This window comes from Cucurbita maxima, unplaced genomic scaffold, assembly GCF_002738345.1.
Source record: "Cucurbita maxima cultivar Rimu unplaced genomic scaffold, Cmax_1.0 Cma_Scf00050, whole genome shotgun sequence".
NCBI classification, from domain to species: domain Eukaryota; kingdom Viridiplantae; phylum Streptophyta; class Magnoliopsida; order Cucurbitales; family Cucurbitaceae; genus Cucurbita; species Cucurbita maxima.
This window is the reverse complement of record NW_019272066.1, coordinates 781656-789361: the sequence shown is the minus strand read 5'-3', so window position 1 is coordinate 789361 and position 7706 is coordinate 781656.

Below are 7706 nucleotides of genomic sequence, written 5' to 3'. Positions count from 1 at the left end.
AGTTTGTTGGATTCGATATTAGTTTTTAGAAGATGCAGATTGAAGATTCTCTGTACCAAAAAGATCTTCAGGAACCCCTTTTGGGGGTGAAGCTGGGTACCATGACCACGGAGGAAAGGAAGTTTAAGGATCGTCACGCGTTAGGGTTAATCTAGTTGACGTTGTCTAGAAACATGACGTTCAACATCATCAAAGAGAAGACGACATCGAGCCTATTGAAGGTGTGTCAAATATGTACGAAAATCCATCGGCTATGAACAAGGTGTATTTGACGCAGAGGTTGTTCAATCTACAGATGTCAGAAGGTAGATTTGTTGCAGATCATATAAATTAGTTCAACGTGATTGTAAGTCAATTGAGCTCAATAGAAATTATGTCCAAAAATGAAATTAAACCATTGATTTTGATGTCGTCTTTACCCAAGTCGTGGTATACTGTTGTTACTGCAATCAACAGTTCACGAGAATTTGATAAACTGAGGTTTGATGAAATTCGAGATGTCTGTGAAAGTATTCCCAAACGAGAAATTGGAGATTCATCAGGCAATGCTCTCAATGTTGATGAAGGGGAATAATAAATCAAAGAACCCAAACAAACATGAGCGATCAAAATCAAGGAATCGAGAAAAATCTCCAAACAAACCAAATGTAAAGTGTTGAAATTGTGGAGAAAAATGACACTTTCGGACAGATTGTACAAGATTGAAGAAAAGCAAAATCCCAAATTTGAAGATGACAATGATTCTATATATTCAGCAGAAGATACTGGGGATGCTCTAATTCTTAGCATGAATAACCCAATGGAATATTGAATTTTAGATTCAGTTTTATTGTTTCGTTTGTCTTCGTAAAGAATTGTTTCAAAATTTCAAATAAGGAAATTTTGGGAAGGTGAATCTTGCCGACAACAAAACGTTGGAGATTGAAGTGAAGAGAGATGTCTGCATACAAACTCCAGCAGGAAATGGGTGGATGTGATAGGATGTCAGATACATTCCTGATCTCAAGAAGAATCTAATCTCTATTGGTAAGTTGGATAGCACAAGTTAAGCAGCCGAGTTTGGAAAGAATTTGGGGAAAATTGTGAAGGGTGTCATGGTGGTAGTATGACACCAAATCTGGAACCCTATCCACCACTGTAGGGTGTATAAACATGGTTGCTGTTGCTAGGAGTGCTTCCAATTCAAGTCTTAGCAACCATGTTTATACACCTTACAGTAGTGTCAATAGTCTTGCACATATGATCGTCAAAGAAATGAAGATGATGAATGCGAATGGAGTTTTAGAAGGCCTAGAATCTATTGATATGGGTGTTTGTGAGAGTTGCGTTATGGAAAAATATAAACGAGTTAGCTTCACAAAGGCTGCTAGAGAACCAAAGAAAGTGCAATTCGAAATGGTCCATACAAACGTTTGGGGACCATCTCCAGTTTCATCATTTCTAGTACTGGTTAGATGTCTCGCACTCTGCAGCGACAACTCTCTGTTTTCCTAAGGCTATTCAGATATCTCACTACACTCTTTTCCTTCTCACCATATCTAGGCACTATAACTTTGATCCATTATTGTCTTTTATGGTTAACATTCCCTCTTTAATGTTCGAGGACATTTTATAACTACCATAAAACTCAAAACATACAATAAATTCATACAAGTTTTACAAGATATCATATACTTCGAAATATGGTTAGACTGCTTACTTGATCGAGGCAAGACGTGTCATCGAACTGAATCATAGAGATATACGACTCTTTATCTTAAGAAAAAATCTATATATTACTAAAATCTAGCTGCTCTGATATCAATCCATCACAACTCCAATTTTGAGAGTTGAAAACTCAAATAGAAACTAAAATTGAAAGTGAAAAAAAATAAAAATAAAATTAAATTAATATAAAATAAGAAAATGATGTAAAATTAAAATAAGATTTAGAGTTTAATCTATCTTTATAAGATATTTTTTTTCTAAATTTATAATTAATCGTAAAAAGAAATAATTAGGTATTACAGATCTGCACTTCCTTGACCCAATTCAAAACTAGATTTCTTCACAAAATTTCTCTCTAACTCTCTTTCAAAACAACTCCCCTTCTTTATTTTCTTCTTTTTTGGCCTTTTTTTTTTCTTTCTTTCTTTTTCCGGATCTTACTGTCCCCGGATCAAAACGAAAAATTTACCCTAGTAGTTAATTTGGACCGATTTTCCTATTTTTTTTTACTATCTTTTACCTTTAATTTTTTTTAAACTTTTGTAACTATTTTTTTCTTCCCTATCATATTTAAATTCGACTCTAAATCTCTCAAAAATCTCTCAATAAATTCTTAAAAATTTGAAATTAAAGAAAAAATTGAGAAATTAATCCTCATTTGAACTCGTGTTACAGCATAACATAACATAATATATGTCAAACACTCACAAAGTACGACACATGGAGGGACTACGGAGCATGCATTGTTAATACCTCATACAATTCATCCAACCAAGCCAATATAACACCACTTACCTGGTTGCCCTAAAGATAAGTCATTAAATTTCCTGTATTGATGTTCTTTAGATCATACTCATCGATGTCTAGTTCCAAAGCGAAATCCAAACCGACTTCCTTCACTCTCTTTCTTTTTCTCTTTCTTTATTCAAATCGGCATTGGTTAGGGATAAAGAAAGGATGAGTTGGAGATTGAGAAATGGGAAGAGAAACAAAGAACGTGATGGAGGAAGAGGGGGGAAATGGGAGGAAATGGAGAACATGAGTAAAATGAGCACGTACCCAACTCTTAACACCGTTTAACTCCTAGTACCTTAAATAAAGTTGGTCTCCTCTAATAAAATAGGAATTTCTCTTATGTTCGTTAAATTCTTAAAGACTCCAAGCTCAATATCATTAATACAATTATGCTTTATCTTGAACACGCCAAACATGAAACTAAAATGCGTTCAATTTCACTCCATTTTATTGCCATCTTGAATGATGTGTAGGTATATTCTTGATTTACCTTAAAGTTCTTGTGACATGATAGTTTATATTAGTTAAGCTTTTTGAAAAATCACAGTTAAAAGACAACAACGATGAACGTAGGTCCATTAGTCATTTCAAAGACAATTTCTTTCTCCATCTCATCGGTAATAACAGTTCAACTAAATCCATATTATTCCAAGAAACAAATTTACGACTCATAACAACAACAACCTAAATTATGACCTAAAAATTTGAAAACATAAGTTGTAATTGATGATTACACAAAAATTTCCCTAAATCCATGAACTCGTGTTCAATTAGTCAATCCTAAAGATTGTAACTAGCATAGAGTAATTGAAGCTCCATATGAAGTAATTTAAAGTTTCCTTACTTGACTAAAGTTTATCTCATCTTTAATGAAACATGATTTGCACTTAAGTTCATGAAATACTTATAGACTCCAACTCTAAGTACTATCAATGCAATTATGTTTCATATGAGTTTGTCATAAATGAAACTCAAGTGCATTCAATACAACTTTATTTTCTTGTCATACGAGGTAAAATAAAAGAACTAAATCAAACAAACTGATGAACTAAATTGAAACAATCCAACCCAAACTGATTAGTTTGTTTCATTTGTTGGGTGGTTGGTTTATTTGATAACCCCGGTATATTATAACAATTCAATATTACATGCCTTACTTACAAGTAAAATATTAGAGCATCAACTTTTCATTTTATAGCCCTCCAACCACTAAGAGAAAAATATATTTGAGTAGAAGTTAAAAATATTGGGTGTTTAAGAAAAGGCATTTGGTTGAATGGTATGACCTCAATTAGGGTGCAACCTCAAATGCCCCTATGTCTAAATCTTTTCTTATTAAAGGACTTCATATTAATATAAACTTGTTGTTCCTATTATTTACTTTTCAAACATACCTCTTAACTTCTCTACACCAATTGTTCGTCAACAAAGTCGACAAAAAGAAATTACAAAAGAGATATCAAAGCTTAAGCATGTTCGCAATGGTTTGGCCATTCAACAACAACCTAAAGTCTTTCTTTACATCCCAAAGCTTTATACTTACTGTGATCCTCTACCATCGCATGAACAACCTATGAAGGATCGACTTACTAATCATGGTTATATCAAATGAACTCGTGTCCTAAATCCATGAACTCGTGTCCAATTAGTCAATCCAAAGATTGTAACTAGCATAGAGTAATTGAACCTCCACATGAAGTAATTTAAAGTTCCCATTTTATCTCATCTTTAAAGAAATATGAGTTGCAGTTAAGTTCATGAAATGCATATAGACTCCAACTCTTAGTACTATTAATGCCAGCATGTTTCATATGAGTTTGTCATAAATGAAACTAAGGTGCATTCAATACAACTTTATTTTCTTATCATATGAGGCAAAATAGAAGAATTAAATCAAACAAACTGATGAACTGAACCGAATCAATCCAACCCAAATTGATTAGTTTGTTTCCTTTGTTTGGTTGTTGGTTTATTTTATAATCCTGGTATATTATAACAATTCAACTTTTCATTTTATAGCCGACCAACCACTCAGAGAAAAATATATTTGAGTAGAAGCTAAAAATATTTGATTTGGTGGTATGATTCTCAAATAGGGTGCATGAGGTTTTGAGTTCAATTCTTGTAATGCCCCTCTATCTAAATCTTTTCTTATCGAAGGACTTCATGTTAATATAAATTTTTTTGTTCCTATTATCAAACATACCTCTTAACTTACCGTACCCCAATTGTTGGGCAACAATGACTAAAAAGTCTTTCTTTACATCCCAAGACTTTATACTTACCATCTTGAAGAAAAAAAAATTCTTATTATGTTCTTGTTTTGTTTTCCACGACATATTCTCATCGAAGACTTAATGTTTTTTCTGTAATACAACAAAATACGACCTTAATACGTTCACGAATAATATTACTAATTTCATTTGCTTGAACGGTTACCATTAGTATTTCGTAATTCTTTTTTTTTTCCAAAAAAATAAAAAATAAAAATAATGCCTATGGTAGAAGGACTAATCAGTTAGTTATTTCTTTCATCGTCCCAAACATGGCAATATTAGCACTCATGATACGTAAATGTAACTCGTTGTTCAAACAACTATTTAGCATTCCTAGATCTCCTTGTAAGGCTTGTTGGAAAACCTGTTGTCGTACTTGATTAATCGCTTTTTGTGTTCAAAACGAATAGTTTCATTTTTATAATTTTTAAATTGTTCCAAACTTTTAGAAGTTGAATTAATCAAATTCAATTTTTCTCATTCTATATCAGAGTATCCATTCACTCGAAACTGATCCGCTTCCATTTCGACTTTTCGTAAGCAGGCTCAGGCTTTTTCCAGTTGTTCAATGGCCCCCCCGCAGAGTTCTTCTGAATTTTGAATTGTTTTCAAGATCCTCTGTTTTCGATTATCCAATAAATCACTTAATGAAACTAGATTGTCTTTCCATTCATTTCAAAACTTCGACGATCCCTTCTCGAACCAAACATGAATCTTTCGATTCATTTGGCTCTCACGCTCAATTATTGCAATTATTTATGGGAAATTCCCATATATCTTTTTGAATGTCAGCCTATCCTCTTTTCTCTATTCATATTCCACAAAGAAAAATAAAAGAGAAAAAATTAAATTGATCAAGGAAATCTCTAAAGGATAACTATCAATTATTAAATACATTATTTATTTTCAATTTATTTTTATTTATGACATAATGAGCAAGGATAGTTTTCATTTTCACTATTGTTGATGATGAGTCGTTTAAGATTTTGTCTATGTAAGAATTGTTGGGATGTAGCTAAGATGTAGAGTGCACTCTTTGCATGCAAGAGCCACGGGAATCAATGCCCCCCATCTCCAAAAGTAACTATTTGTTATTAATATTTTATTTTTATTCAATCTTCCCTTATTTATGACATAATGAGCAGAGATATTTTTTTCATTTTTACTATTATTGATGATGAGAAGTTTAAAGGTTTTGTGATGTAAAATTTACGAATGTAGCTTAAATGGTAGAGTGCTTGCTTTGCATGCGAGAGGTAGGAGGATCGCTATCATGCATCTCCAAAGGAAAACTATCAATTATTAATCTTATTGTAATGAGCAGAGATATTTTTTTCATTTTCACTATTAGTGATGATGGGAAGTTTAAAGGTTTTGTGATGTAAGAATTGTATGAATGTAGCTTAAATGGTAGAGTTCTTGCTTTGCATGCGAGAGGTATGAGGATGGCTATCATGCATCTTCAAAGGAAAACTATCAATTATTAATCTTATTTATGACATAATGAGAAAAGGTAGTTTTTCATTTTCACTATTATTGATGACGAGACGTTTAGGATTTTGTGATGTAAGAATTGTGGGGATGTAGGTAAGATGGTTTAGTGCCTCTTTGCATGCGAGAGGTATGGAGATCGATACCTCACATCTTTAAAAGAAATTATTTGTTATTAATATTTTATTTCTATTAAATCTTTCCTTATTTATGACCTAATGAGCAGAGATAGTGTTTCATTTCACTTTTATTAATGACGTGACGTTTAGGGTTTTGTGGGGAAGAATTGTGGGGATGTAGTTCAGATGATAAAATGCTTTCTTTACATGCAAGAGGTATGTGAATCGATACACCACATCTCAAAAAGAATCTAATTGTTATTAATATTTTATTCCTACTCAATCTTTCCTTATTTATGACATAATGAGCAGAGATATTTTTCATTTTCACAATTATTGATGACGGGACATTTTGGGTTTTCTAATGTAAGAATCGTGGGGATGTAGCTCAGATGGTAGAGCTTCTCACGTGGAAAGTACGGGATCGATACCTTGCTTCTCCAAATGAATTGATTACTATAAATATATTATTTTTTTCAATTTTTTCTTATTTACGACATAATGATTACGGATAATTGTGAGGATGTAGCTCAGATAGTAGAGCGCTCGCTTTGCATGCAAGGAGTATAGGGATTGATACTCTACATCTCCAAAATAAAACTATTTATTATTAAATATGTTATTTCTTTTCAATTTTCCTTCTTCATTTTCACTATTATTGATGATGGAAAATTTAGGATTTTGTGATGCTAGAATTGTGGGGATGTAACTAGAGCACTCTTTGCATGTGAGAGGTATGGGGATCGATACCCCGCATCCTCAAAGGAAGACTATCGATTATTAAGTGTATTATTTCTTTTCAATATTTTCTTATTTATGACATAATGATATGGTAGAGCGCTCCCTTAGCATGTGAGAGGTGCGGGGACTGATACACCGCATCTCTAAAGGAAGACTATAGATTATTAAATATATTATTTCTTTTCAATATTTTCTTGTTTATGACATAATGAGCAAAAAATAGTTTTTCATTTTAACTATTATTGATGACGAGACATTTAGGATTTTGTGATGTAAGAATCATTGGGATATAGCTCGTATGGTAGAGCGCTCGCTTAGCACATGAGAGGTGTGAGGATTGATACCCTGTATCTCCTAAAGAAACTATATGTTATTAATATTTTAATTTTATTTCTATTAAATTTTTTCTTATTTTTGACATAATGAGCAGAAATATTAATTCATTTTCACTTTTATTGATGACGAGTAGTTTTGAGTTTTGTTATGCAAGAATTGTGGGGATGTAGCTAAGATGGTAGAGTGCATCTCATAAAGAAACTATTGGTTATTAATATTTTATTTCTATTCAATTTTACCT